Raw genomic sequence first — 14,276 nt, 5'->3', positions numbered from 1 at the left:
CATAGTTTTATATTTTTCTTTCCTAATGAACCGACCTCCTCTCTTAAAATCTCGACGTTAATTAAGGGAGGAATAATTGATTACGTCACGTGCTAATTGGAAAAAATCTTTCCAGAAGCAATGAGAGGATTAAATGATGCAAAGTGAAGTTTAAAGAAATCTAAAGCCTAATACTTTTTCGACGAGGAAGTTTTGAGAAAAAGGACGGAAGGAAAAAGAGACAAACGACATCTAGAGATTGGTGGTCTTAATTGCACGTCGAGCTACGATGCTGAAGTAATCGAAAAGGTGGTGAAGATTATACACTGGGGGAACTCCGCCCTCGCCTGTTGAACAAACCTTCGGATAGAAAATTACTGGGTGTTGCCCATAAATTTTGGCTTTACTTCCTGCGCTCATTTTCCTTGTTTCTTATCTCTAGTCGTTATTGTTCAGCTATTATACTACTTCGTCACATACCCCTCACGCCTCAAAGATAAACTTCGGAGAAATAGAGAAACTGACTGAGTAAGCGTGTAGACAAGACTTGTCTTCCACATCTCATCGGGCTGTACCTCGTTGACACATGATTTAGTTGCCGTATTAGGCACGGAAAAGTAGAAAAGGAAGTCACAATGTCGTCGCATTCCCAAGTCAAAAGCGCTACTTTCACATCTCTTCCAAGGTACTGGAGGGCTAAGTGTGCCGCTGATAATGGACATGGCTCAGTGCAGCGTTGGTGTGGGATATATAACTGGCTCCGATTTGTCAACCTGAATGGCGAAGATAGATTTTTTTACCAGTCGCTTACCTGTGTTACATCCAAGAGCGTTTGACGTCCGATTTTTAAGTTCCTTTTCCTAATCAGGAGATTTAACCGTTTGCTGAAGTACGCATAAACATCGAATCACATATCTTTCCGTGTCAAATATTCCTCAAGTCATCCACGATTTATACACCGTATTCGCTCGTGTTTTGAACTCAGTGGCGTAAAAATCTTGCTGCCTATTTCATCATTGCCTATTAGGGAATTTCCCATGGTATTTCATTTTTGAGATAATTATCAATTAAATCAAGAAATTTCTGCGAGAAAAATGTTCACGACGCCATCTCCTCCGTTGTTTTACGTATTTTAAAGTTTTTCGTCTTCTGCACTCGCATACATTGTGTTTTTTCGGCGATCCCGTAACTTTTGTTCTTGCGGAATAACAACGTCGAGCTGTGAAGTAGTCATGGTGACCATCGGCGAAAGGCTCCACTCGCACGGCTACGCAGAATATGAATATACCGACAGCCCTTACCCGAAAAGAACATGGCTGAAACAACCTTTTTAGGCAAAAATTCTAAACGAAATGCAATCGAATAACTGCTCAGTAGTTTTGATACTAACCGAAGTTACATACAGACTGAAATTTCAACTCATAAATTTTACTGCCCTCGCAGAATGCACAACCTGTATTTTAGGCCAATTTAGATGCAAAGAGGTGTATCCTGTAAAGTTTATTAATAAGTCCAGTAGAAAACATCCCTCAATATGCATTGCTCTTTCATTGGTTGATCGTTATCTTTCATTGAACATTCATAATTAGTATTTAGATTGAAAATTCTCAATGCGCAACTAATATTCAAGGGGATATTTGATGTACCTGTGCGTGGGAAAATATGATACCTGATTGCCAATCTGCCCTTTTCCGTATAATTCACTTCCCCTGGACTACTTCCATAATTTCACCTTCAGTAAATTTATTTCATTTTTATCGCCCTTCATTCAATGGTTTCACCGACGGAAAAAGAGACCTGCCGAGTGATGCGAAAAAGGATGGGATTTCCATCCCTCGAGCCATCGCGGAAAATGATCGAGTGAAACTGTCATTTTTTCCGCAATCATTGGAGCGATTGCTGTAGCTGTCCTTCGAAAGGGATGGAAAAAATTATCGTGTGAATCATGCTTAAGCAATATTTAAGGAGTAATTCGGTCGGAAAAATACGTCCTGTTGGTCAGCAAATATGGCATCTGCTTGCCGCAGTCTCTCTCTCTCTACTCCGTGCTTGCTGCCCTGATCTCATTCCCTTCTTCCTCCGATCTGGCACCCCTCTCCCATCCCCCCTCTGCCTCACCCCCACTCCCTTGCATCGGTGTAATCCTGTTACAAGGCGAATCGCTCGAGATCGCCCTGAAGTGGCAGGTTTACGAATCACTTTCGCGGAGAAAACATACAGATTCACGAAGGGGGCGGAATCCAACCGGTGTTCTCGGCTCATACAAATAAATACGTGATAAATAGATCGGACCGCTTGCTGCAAGTTTATTTATCTCTCCTCCGTGATTTTTCTTTTGTACTTGCGTGGTAGTTTATGTTTTGTGTGAATACATAACATTGGAGTGTCTCTTCTGATGCCTTTGTAGCTACAGCCTTGGCACCTTCTTTCTCTTCATCTCGTCCCTGAAAAACGTCTCTCAGCATCGGTTGTTGTTCCTAGTTTGTCTCGCCTGGATATGAGCCCTAGAGTCTCTTTCTCTCTTGGCAGGTTAGCGGGTTCTGCCTCGTGAGTCACCTGCTCCATCGCAGCGAAACCAGTGGGAAATCGGATACCTGTACACATTTCGACGCAATTCCTCTGAATCCTTTGATTTTGCAAGTGGTGATTACATAATGTAAAAAATAATGAAAGTTATGGCTATGTTTTTCTTGAGTGTCCTCTCCAATCCTGTTGAATGTGTAAAATAAAATACACTTGCGACTTGCCTCCGGATAAAATATCACGCCTCTGCGGTGGAAACTGAGTAATATTTTATTTAAATGGGCTCTCAGTCAATTCCGCCCATTCGAGGTGTTATTTTCGTTATTGATTTTTTTTTGAATTCACGATCGCGATGACTTACAATTATTGGTTATTTCTCGTTGACTAAACCCACACACCACCGTCGAGAAAAATAAATCAATTTATCATGTATCATAATGCATGCATCATAGGAATAAAATTGCAAATTAAACCCGTGGCCAGAATAAATTTCTCAGAGGAAATTCACATACATTTCAGGAAAGGCTTCATTTGGAGCCTCCATATTGGATCAGGAACACATAAGGTCGTGTTTAAACCTCTCAACACCCTCTTCACTCACTGCGGTCTTGTTGGGAATTTATATTGAATTAGCGAGTTGGGAATTTACTTTGCATTCCATTCGATCTGCTTTTCCTATTTCGGAAAATTTTGATGAATTCTCCGGCATGTTCCTCCGGACACTGGGGGATCGTCATTGACGCCGGTGCCGCAAATCTATCCGAGTGACTGAAGAGACTCGGATGTTTACGTAAATCATTTTTTTGTTAATGCAGGAGGCATCTGACCCATTGGTGGCGAGTTAATTACACCGCGTGGAAACATCCCGAAAACTGAGACGGAAATTCCCTCGCTCCTTCTTGAATTACATCTCGAATGTACTACATGCCCTGCCTCTCTCTCCCTCTCTCTCTCTCTGGGCTATTGATTTTTGTGGCGCATGGCTTTATGTTTCGTTTCGGTCCGGCACCAAGTCTCCCACACCACGGCGGCGCGGTGCATATGGCGAACTGGAACGGTCGCCCTCGCTGTCCTCGCCGATTTCTTCTACTCTCGTCTCTCGACTGCTTTCATGGCTCGGGTTGGATTCCAACCGCGAATGAAAACCCAATTGCCGTTTTCGCACTCCTAAATATCCCCTTCGCCGAGCGACTGCGAATACCTTTTGTAGGTTAAGGCGACTTACCACACACACACACACGACCGACCGAGTCGGTGCACCCGTGACTCTACGGGATGGTATGCATATGTGGATCGACCCGAACCGGTGTGTCACCCCCGTCGAGAGAAAAAGTGACCGAATGCCGTTTCGCATCTCGGGGTGCGTTCCTTTCGCGCACGAGTGATCGGAAGCCCTGGTGTTTTGCATCGGTGCGCATCAGTGGCGGGTCCGCGGAGGAGAAAGGGAAAATTTTCCGCATCAAAATCTAAGAGAATATATTTTCTCGGAGAGACAGATAATTTTATACCTTGAAACCTAGCGTCACTTTTAACGTGGTAAATTTAAAATCCAGCGCTAAATTTAATTCCAGGGAGAGGCCCTCACGTAACGAAATCATTCAACATACGGGCGTATGAAAGGAGGGTCACGTGACCTGATCCCCCTCAAAATAAAGAAGATTTTTAGCGTTTAATCTGTCCTCCGCCCACCACAGCTATAGTAATAATTCCTGTACGATAACTAGCACTGTTTTACTTCCTATTTTTTAATCGCAAATTTAGTTTAAATTTCAAGTATATTGTGATGTTCTTATTTTAAATTACTTACCTTAACCTTACATTTATCTTAGCCCTAAGCTACTGGCTAGTGAGCAATCCTAGATTAGTATGACGCAGCTCTCCTCAATATTTTCTTCAAACTTTATCTTTACACGCTAAACAGTGACGTTGTGGCAAAATTAGCAGTGCCGGAATGCACTTTCCTCAGCTTTTTTACAAGTGAAATATTACTCTGTGTTTTTTATTGCTAGTTATTATTTTTAGATATAACTATAAAAGCTTTTCTTTTGGTTAGGAATGCATTTTTTTAGAGATTTTGAGGCAAAAAATTGATGAAAGTGTTACTTGACAATTATATCTTATGTAAACCAGTGCCGGAACGGCGTTCCGGCGAGTTCCGGCAGCATGACAACACTGACGTTAACGTATTTATTTTCCTTTCTGCCTGAAATCGATTGTTCTGTAAATGCCTTTCTTGGCCGTCCTCGTCACCTGCCCTTAGATGATTCCATTCATCAAGCTCTCATGTCTTATGATGCGGTTTATATCGATGGCTAAGTTCTAACAACACGTATCTCAAAAATAGCAACTTTTCAGGAGAGAAAAAAGACGATTAATTTTTTTACTTTACACTGAACTTAAAAACCAAAAGTTCATAAAACTGGAAAAAGGAGCATTCATTTGCAAACAAAGAGTAATTTTTGCTTGTATTTAATTTTTAAATGTTATTCACTTTGCTTAAGGTACCTGTCTCAAACCAGCCGAATTTGAGATACGTGTTGTTAGAACTTAGCCATCGATATGGATGTGCCTTCTGCTTCCCTGGATTTTTGGAAGACTTTTATTTCCTCATACCCTGCATAATACTTCGTAATTACTCACTTGGTCGATATATCTCATCTTCGTCTTTATATGGTGTTACTATCTTTTAAATGTTCTCATGTTGGGAATGGATACAATTGAATTTTTAAAAGATGCAAATTTTGTCATCCTGATTATCTATAACCAAGCAATAATTCCTTCATTCTCGGTAGTATTTCGAATTGCTTGCACCTCCGGGGAACGTAGGAATAGATCCGCAGCTGGTGCCCACTTCCTTGTTTTGAGCCCTCTTTACGCTTGAGCCATCCGCCGAAGGAAAACTGTATTATTTCGAACACTCCAGCACGGTATCCTCGCGTTAAGGGATTTCCGATAATGATTTTAAGAGCTGGGAAGCCATATCCACTTACGAAGGTAAAGGCCGGTAACTCTTTGGCTTGGAGCCAGGGGAGGCTTAACTTGCTCGTTTAGTAATTTTAAACGTTGTTTTTTTTCAGTGCACTCGTTAACTCAAGTGCTTTTCAAACTTCCATCTACCTAATTCCGTGACTACATGCAGACGTGCTAATTTGGTCGCCTGCTCAGGGTCTAAATCGTAATCTAATTCATGAAATCGGTAGATGAACCGACGGGTAAATAGTCTGATCTGGATTGTTTTCGCCAAACAATCTAGAATCCAGCCATTTACTAGCAAATGTTAAATAATCATTCGCGTTGGAGAAGTTAGTTACGTCACCTAATTTATAGTGCGGTAACCACGTCATTTATCGGAAACCGAAGGAAGGAGATTGTTGCGTGGTATTCATGGATTTTCTTGCGTAACTACGGGGGAGGGGTGGATGAGAGTAAGGGCCCCCGCGCACTGGCAACTTTTACAAAGCAACTACAGTAAAACCTCACCTCAACGAACTCCCGCTAAACGAAGAACTCCGTTCAACGAACAAATGCTATTGGTCCGGCCAATTGCCTATGTAAACACATTAGTGAAAAACCCCGATGAACGAACTCCTCTTTTACGAAAACTCCCGATCAACGAAATGAAATTTCGGCGCGATCGAGTGAAATTCACCTCCCAATAACCAATTTTTCCGGTTAAATTTTTATTTTCATATGAATAATTTAATATTCGTAGCGTTGGAGGGCAAATCAGAGACTTCCACTGAATAAGCCAATCAGAATCGTCATTATTAACCGTAACCATGGCCTTCCGTCGTGTGTTTCCGCCGACCCCAACTCGCGGCTCGCGGCGAATTGCGAAAAATGTTAATGCTGACTTTCGTAAATAACTCAATGTCCCAATATTTACACGCTCAAAGATATGATATCTAGAGCTATGTACTTCGAACGCATTCTTTTGACGGTTGTTTAAGATACTTTACAGAATTACAACGCGTAAATTCCGAGAAGCATTTTTTTTCACTGGCCGCCATCTTGGATAACTTTAAAATTTAACTAAATTACGGAAGATACAATGTGCGCGCTAGAAGATGAAAGCCAAAATTTGCATCTCTTAATTATCTTTAATATATGACTCAGTAGTTACTCTTGTTTCATTCACATTGTTTATTTTAACATCATCTAAAAAATAGGAGAAACTTCTGCATTTGCCGCAATCTTGGATAAAAAATATTCGCACTTAAGACACGAAAGCCAACATTTCCCATTGATCTAGACGTTACTTGAATTGAGTGCTTTATACTAAAGGTCAGTCTCTGCCTGTCGGCGATTGTAGCGATGTCCTAACGTGATGTGAAGCGGTGTTGATTTTCTCCTGAGAAAAAGGTTTGCGACGCCCGTCAATTGTTGCATGAAGAAGACGACACAGTCTAAACATGCCATGTTTAGATTGGGCCAATGGTGATGCCTCACCCCTGTGGTAGCAGCAAAAATCCATGAATGACAGCAGGATTAATTAAGCGGTGGTTGGCGGGAGTTGATGCACTCATGGGGAAAGTAGATTTCTTCCTCGATCGCTGCACGGGCCCAAACATAGGACTAACAATAAAAAATGTGCGTGTTATTTTCTTCCCCCCAACTGCAATAGCGAAGTTGCGACCTCTCGACCGAGGGGTCATTACTGCGGCAAAGCGGCATTACCGTCGGATTGTAGTGGAGTTTTTGGTTTGTCGAATGGATGTAAGGGATCGGCGAAATTGAAGAGGACCATTTTGCAGGTAATGCAAGGGCTTTGCAAAGCTTGGAAGCGTGTCGCACCTGTCACCATATTTAGTTATTTTGCAAAAACCGGGTTTGCAGTCAACAGCATCATTATCGTGACTTATTTTACTTCAAGAACTCCTGCATGAGGCCTTCCAAGCTGTTTTCTTATCGGGAGTTGTCAATCCGGTTTGCAGTCAACTGCGACCACGCGATGGAGAGTGATGACAAAAGCCGTGAATCCTGGCAGGGTCTCTCAAAAGTCATGAATATTGAAGGGTCGTTTGATGAGTTCACTAGAATAGACTCAAATTTCGTAATCCGCGAAGCCAGCGAACTGAGGGTTGCAGAATATAATTTCTCGAAAACTCATTTTTCAAAATCGTGACGTATTTTACTTCGAGAACTCCTGCATAGGGCCTTTCAAGATGTTTTCTTATCGGCAGTTGTCTATCCGGAATGCGATGGAAATGATGCTAGTACAATGAATTATTTACGAAGCCCGCGACCGCAAATATTGCTATGGAGTATTCTGGATTCGATTGCTATAAAGAAATGCTGCCACCCACTGAGCTTTAATGGGTCGACGAAAGTCGCACTCGCGCCGTTATGGTAGAGCGATCTTAATTTCATGATGAAGCTATAATTGGCGCTGTTACTTTAACTTTATATTAGTAATGGTCAAATCTATCGAATTCTTAATTTTTCAGTGTAAACTTCGCGAATACATGTACTCTATTTCAAATATTGAGAATAAAGGGATGGCCTCGCACTCACCGCTACGTTGCATACATTTTTGAAAACCGATGAAAAAGCACGCGAAGTGATTGAATAATACGAACTAAGGCTTCCTAAATGTGGTCTATTGCCCGCGATTTGCATTGCAGCTGAAGAAATAAGCACTGTTTTGAAGTATGCGAAGGTAGAATGAAGATAACGCATGCAGACTTGCTTCAATTTCCGAGCCCCTAGAATGATGCAACGTGCGCATCACCTCCGGGGAACGAACTCCCGATCAACGAAACGGCAAAATTTCGGTCCCTTGAGTTTCGTTTAAGAGAGGTTTTACTGTATTTAGTTGCTTTGGGGAAGTCCCTATGGAACACACGGCAGTTGCGGCAACTAAAAAGTTGCCCGTGCGCGGGGCCACAGTCAATTCCGTGCTTTTCATTTGAACATCCACAGAGCAACTAAATAGTTGCTTTGAGGAAGTCCCTATGGAACACACGGCAGTTGCGGCAACTAAAAAGTTGCCCGTGCGCGGGGCCACAGTCAATATCGTGTGTTTCATTTGAACATCCACAGAGCAACTAAATAGTTGCTTTGTAAAAGTTGCCAGTGAGCGGGGGCCCTAAGACTTAGAAAAAAGCATAGATGTTTACCCCCACATACAAATTCTTACAGTAGCGCCGACTCCATGGGGCCTGAGGGGGCTTGAGCCCCCTCAAGAATTTGTTATGGGTGTGAGGGAAAAATGTGTCTGGCTTGTCGATTTTCCCCGGAGTGTCCAGATATCGAGATTCGAGTTATCAGGGTTCTAATGTTGATCACTTGACTCTTCTAAAACTCTTAAAAAACTTAAAACTCACAACTTATAAAATTTCCCGCGGCAAGATCCCACGTTTGGGCCCCCCAAATATTTTTTGTAATTCGGCATCCCTGAATTCTTATTGAGAATCAAGCGAGCAGAACTGAAAGCTTTGTCATGACCGTCGATGTACATGATGATTATGACTTATTAATCGTTATATTTTTATTTTGTTTGTACTCTGGGTAATGGCTGAAGAAGAAAGTAGAGAGAGAGAGAGTGGTTATAATACTATTGTTATTTCGATATCTCTGCTGATGTCAGCTGCCTTCTTTTCTTTAAAGTCAGCAGACGTCTCAAGAATATATTTTTTCATAAGTTCAACAGATTCAGGCTTCAATTGGTGGAAGTTAGACATATTTAAGAAAATAAAAGATCGTTGCACTTTTCCACAAGAATTTCTCACTGAGCCGAAACGCGTTGTACGCATTAAAAATTCTTGTGGAAAAGTGCTACGATCTTTTATTTACTTGAATATTTTTTCATTTTTGAATGTCAATCGTTTTTTAGTTTCTGTACATCCTCTCTTTCTCGGTTATCCCGCCGTTCTAGCATTGTTTTTTTACGTCAAGTTTACTTTATCCATTCCACTGTCGCTACCCAAACCTTAACAGTTTTATTCAAACAACCACGATAATCCTATTTACCACCTCATTTGCGATCGATGCGTGACGTCAACAATTTTTAACACCCCTTTTACATGAAGCCTTGGCAGCATCGATGTTTAGCCGACGATAACTTGAGAAAAAGCGATGACTGAGTCACGTTTAATGGAGCATCTTTTGCTTTCTTTCAAATGTAAGATCCGGCTTCATATGATGGGAACTAATGATTAACCTCAGAATGGAAAAATGCGTGGTTATTTTCAACACTTTTGATACAAAACGACCATCGTTTTCCCGAATCTTTTAGTCTGCAACACATATTTGGTGAACGAAGTAATTACTTTCCTTTTTTGGCTGGCAGGCTAAGTTTATATAGTCGATATTAGGTCAAGGAGACTCTGCCTCACTAATGTCCTTCATAATGTACTATCCTTGCAGGCCTCCCTCGCTTCCATAGCAATAATGCATCGCTTCATGCCATTCTCTTGTTCTTGACTCTTCTAACGTCTCTCTTCTTCAGTTCCTCAACTGTATTATTCATCCATGACCTTTTCGCTCCGATCCATCCTCTCGCTCCATTTACTCTAGTTTCAATGATTCGTTTCTCATCCTTTCTCCTCTCCCGGTCAATACGGTGGAGGACGATCTTATCTCATGAATCCATTACAGAACTATCCATCCGACATTTCGACACGGTTCATTCGTTCCTTATCCCATTGATCTTCATAATCGAAGTAATTTTTCTCATACTTCAAACTCGCTGCATCACTTTGGCTTATTACGTTATCAGTATAGCCTTAGGGAAACACTTATAGTACAAAGTAAAATGTAACCATTCTTATGCAGACTTTTATCGATTGAAAGTATCTCTGATGTTATTATTAGCTAATATATTCATAATATTTCACTTTAATGTCGCCATCAATGGCGGAACACCATGGCGTAGATGCAATATTATGGCCTTAAATGATTATCCAATGATAAATCTATTTTGGGACGATTTTCGACGGTTCAACATTGTCATCAGGTGGTATCAGTAGATACAGGGAAAAATGTTCTTTTCATGTTCATGGAGGAAATAGGCGGAGGGAAAGATGACTCTTAAAGCCAAGTGCATGGGCGTAGCCCATGGGTGGACCAGGGGGGGGGAGTCAGTTACCTCCACTCCCCAAAGGAAATGGACGTTGTTGATAGCTTTCGTTCTGAGTCCGTCGAAAAGGGTCGTGCACCGAGTTCCCCACTCCTTCCCTCCCTTCCCTCCTCGGGGGAGAGAGAGACCCTGGCTACACTTTTGGTACGGCGTGTTATAGTGTGATGAGTCGAGAGGGTAGTGTGGTAATTATTTTAGTGGAGGGGATTTAATGGAGGGAGAAATGGGGGAATTGAGTCTCCAGCTCCTGGTTTCCTCTTCTTATCCTATTCCAGTATTCCCCATTGTTTAATAACATCTAATGTTCCATCTTTTACACGCTGTACCGCTAGGGAAGGAAAACCAATCACTGTAAATCGCAATTAACTTGTATTTTTTCCTTTTTTAATGTTATTGTCAATTCTTTTCACAATCAGTCATTAGCGCCTCCTCTTCAGAAATTCCTCATAACAATTTATCCAATCAAGATTTTTGGAATTCGTTATCTTATTCGGAATTATTTTCCGTGAATTTTCATTTCAGCCGAGCCAGAGTTTGAACGTTCCCCGTCATTTTTAACCCAGCTAAAAACATTATTACAACGCTGACTATGTATTTAATTGTGATACAAAAGTATGAAGTTTTTTTCATAACGCCATTGTTCAAATCCTTTCGGGGATATCGTTCGGAGCAATGGTAAGCCCTTGACCCTTCGTCGCCCTATCTGAAGGGGAGTAGGCCGGTTAATGGGCTCACTGTAGGGGAAAAAAACTGCCACCCCTCGAATAAACATATGCCTCACGTTCTCGTAAATTTTAGAGCCCCTATCAAGTTCTCCTAGGGGTTAAACTTTCCCTGACAAAGAGTTTTCAATATGTTCATCAGTAAAACCATCACCCACTTCTTATCGCTCATAACCGTTTCTGTCACATCAACGAATAAACCCTGAATATGACTGTCAATTTTTAAGGATATCAGCCAATGCCTGCCTATCGTGCCAGACATTTTATTATTTCATACCATCTCTGGAATTACCCCTGAATTAGGGATAAATCTCACGCGCCATTGGTCTCCCACTGCATGTTCGGTCAAGACTCGCAGAAAATATGTAGATACACCATCTTCCAGTTCCTCGGTTGAGAAATTTGAGCTTTGATATGGACCTGCTCTGGTGCGGGTTGTTCCTTACCCTCGTGAAAAAGGAACTCTTAAAAAAAGGAAGCAGGACTTGAAATAAGTCTATACAAGTGTATTGTCATCTCTGAGAAAGTAAGCGTTGGACCAAGGGGAAAAACTCGAGTAGCTTTCAAGAATGTTGATTTTGCACATTGAAATATGCAAGCATGATCGAACTGCGTCGAGGCAAATTTCAATTATTATGTATAAGAATAATATTATAATTTCCCCCATTTTTTTTCCTTGTAACCATGTCTTTTGTGTGGCAGATGTGACATCTATAGTTTATGGGGAATTAACGATCAAGCCGAGGACTTGCTACTCTCTGGCGGTTACAGTACATTAGTTAGTGAAAAAAATTACTTAATGTTATGTGGCCCTCATCACTTTACAGAATTTTTTCATTTATAAGTGATCATTTTGACAGAAAGATTCCATCGCTCATTCCAGTGAAATCAGAATGTGAATTCTGAAGATAGCGCTGATTTAGCTCTTTTCAGCTTTACTGTATGATTTTCAACACATTTATCATGGAGGGGATGCATGAATCCGGTCCTCTTCTCATGACATCACATTCTATTTTTTTATTGTTGTATGGGCGTATGGCATAGGCTCAATTTTTTTTAGCTAACACTGGAAGGATGGGATCGGCCTCTGCACATCTGTTCAACCAGTCTAAAGGATAAAATTATAGGATTTTGCCCTACGCGACAGCCTTCCCACATGTCAGGGAGAAACATAAAAAACCATGAGTGTGTCACCAGTTCATTGGGGGACAGATAGTGCTCGCGCGGCGGAGAGGAGCACTCCAAATCAAACGAAGGCACGAGACAAAAGGCTTCATCACTCCATCCCACTGGCCTTCCTCAAGCAGCTCTCTCAGAACCTCATCCCAGAGGCTCATCCCTCCCATTCTCTTCAAGCAAAATAGTCGACCTCGACGATCCGCCCCTCTCGCAGACTGCTCGAAACCCCGCCGCCTGATGCGCTTCGCAGCCAGTCACTTGTTAGTGTTTGGGAGAAGATACACACATAAGGCCACTGCGGAGCAGGGCGTGGCTGGGGACCCCTCTGTGTTTCTCTTTTGTGAAAGCCGGTGTTTGGCGTCGTTGGGCGAGGGTTGTGAGTGGCACTGGCGCCTGCCATTGGCGTCGGGTCCGAGTTGGGGCCTCCCCAAATGGTCGCGACGTTGCGAGGGGCGCGGCACCCGTAGCGGTGGTTCAAGAATCGATGCCTCGGGTCGATAAAGAGGTCTCCGCTGCCGCCCGTGTGGTGAATTTCTTTCCTTCCTCGAAGTTCTTTCCCTTCGAAATATCGAGATAACGTTGTGGAAAAACGGCGCCTTCTGTGGATCGATAGAGTGACGCAGCAGGGTGGAAGGGGGACAGGAGGAGTGAGTCAGCTGCTGCCGACTGAGGGAGGTGAGGGATAGATATGTGTGTGTTGATTGTCGGTGTTCGACGGATTTCGGGTTCTTCTGGCTAATAATAAAAAAATAGTGCCATTGAGGATGTGGTAAAAGCTTCATCTATGTTTCATTTCCCACGAAATTTTAGTTGGTTTATTTTCTGCTCGTGGTTTCAGTGTTGATTTTAAGTTGAGAAGGTGGCCTGTTCAGCTTAGCGTGTTAAGGGGGCGAGGCTGCGTTATTGTTTTGGTTTCGCTGGTGTAGACGAGGGTTTAGATCAGTTTAGATCTTCTTGTGTTCTCCTGTGGTCAATGATGTTATGATATAAAACTAAGTACGCATTGGATATTGGTGTCACGTTTTAAAGTTGGATAGACTCATTTTGCCCTTTTAGGGAACATCGATCTGCTATCACGGAATCCACTACTCCCTTAACGTTCTCACCCAAATACGAGTAACTACTATTTCGTGCTGAATTTATAGTCTCTATTTATTACTTACTGGAAAATTTTTAATAATATAGACCTTCATGGTTTTTATCTCTTTAATGATAGTGCTAATATTTTTCCATCAATGAAAGACATCCATCTGTGTTTAGTTAAGCATTCGACACTACACGTACCTTTTGATGGGCATAACATCGGTGATTCCGTGAATATGGTTGTATTTGTTGACAATGGTGGCCAAGTTAGACAAAATATCATATTTGGGATACATATTTTTTGTCTGTTTCGGCAAAATGGTCTCAATTTTAGTTGTTTATTTCCTCTATTATGTCTACCTGTGTTGTTGGAATTTGAGTTAATTCATTAAAAAACATAAGCCTCGCATTCCTCTCTTTTATTTGCCACTTATAGATATGATACTAGTCATCAGAAAGCAATACAATACCTTTTTACACATTTATTATTATCAAGAACAGTTGAAATTGCACACCATACTTACAGGTAGTGTAAGGCAGCCGATGCTTTTCCTTGGTAGTTGCTCAAAGTAGCTAAAGATAGTACCCCTAACGTTTTCTTCCATATCCCCAGTTTCACAATGCATGGGATTGAATCCCTCTTCGACTATGGTCACTCCAAGGAAACGTTTGCATTGACAGTGAATGAATTCTTTGTTGATAAAGATGTG

At 41.8% G+C, this 14,276-nt stretch overlaps 1 protein-coding gene across 5 annotated transcripts in view; it reads left to right on the top strand.

The window, feature by feature from the left end:
• LOC124171337 (mucin-19) overlaps positions 1-14,276 on the top strand; it is a 98,313-nt gene that overhangs the window by 67,214 nt on the left and 16,823 nt on the right. Inside the window, exon 1 of one of the 5 annotated variants that reach the window (XM_046550517.1) lies at positions 12,742-13,158. The exons of the other annotated variants lie outside the window; for them this stretch is intronic. The gene's annotated coding sequence lies outside the window, so the exon portion shown is untranslated. Of the gene's footprint in view, positions 1-12,741; positions 13,159-14,276 lie in introns of those variants that run through there. 5 annotated transcript variants of the gene reach the window in all.

The sequence above is a fragment of the Ischnura elegans genome, chromosome 1 (genome assembly GCF_921293095.1).
Source record: "Ischnura elegans chromosome 1, ioIscEleg1.1, whole genome shotgun sequence".
Classification (NCBI taxonomy): domain Eukaryota; kingdom Metazoa; phylum Arthropoda; class Insecta; order Odonata; family Coenagrionidae; genus Ischnura; species Ischnura elegans.
This window is presented reverse-complemented; position numbering and strand designations above follow the sequence as displayed.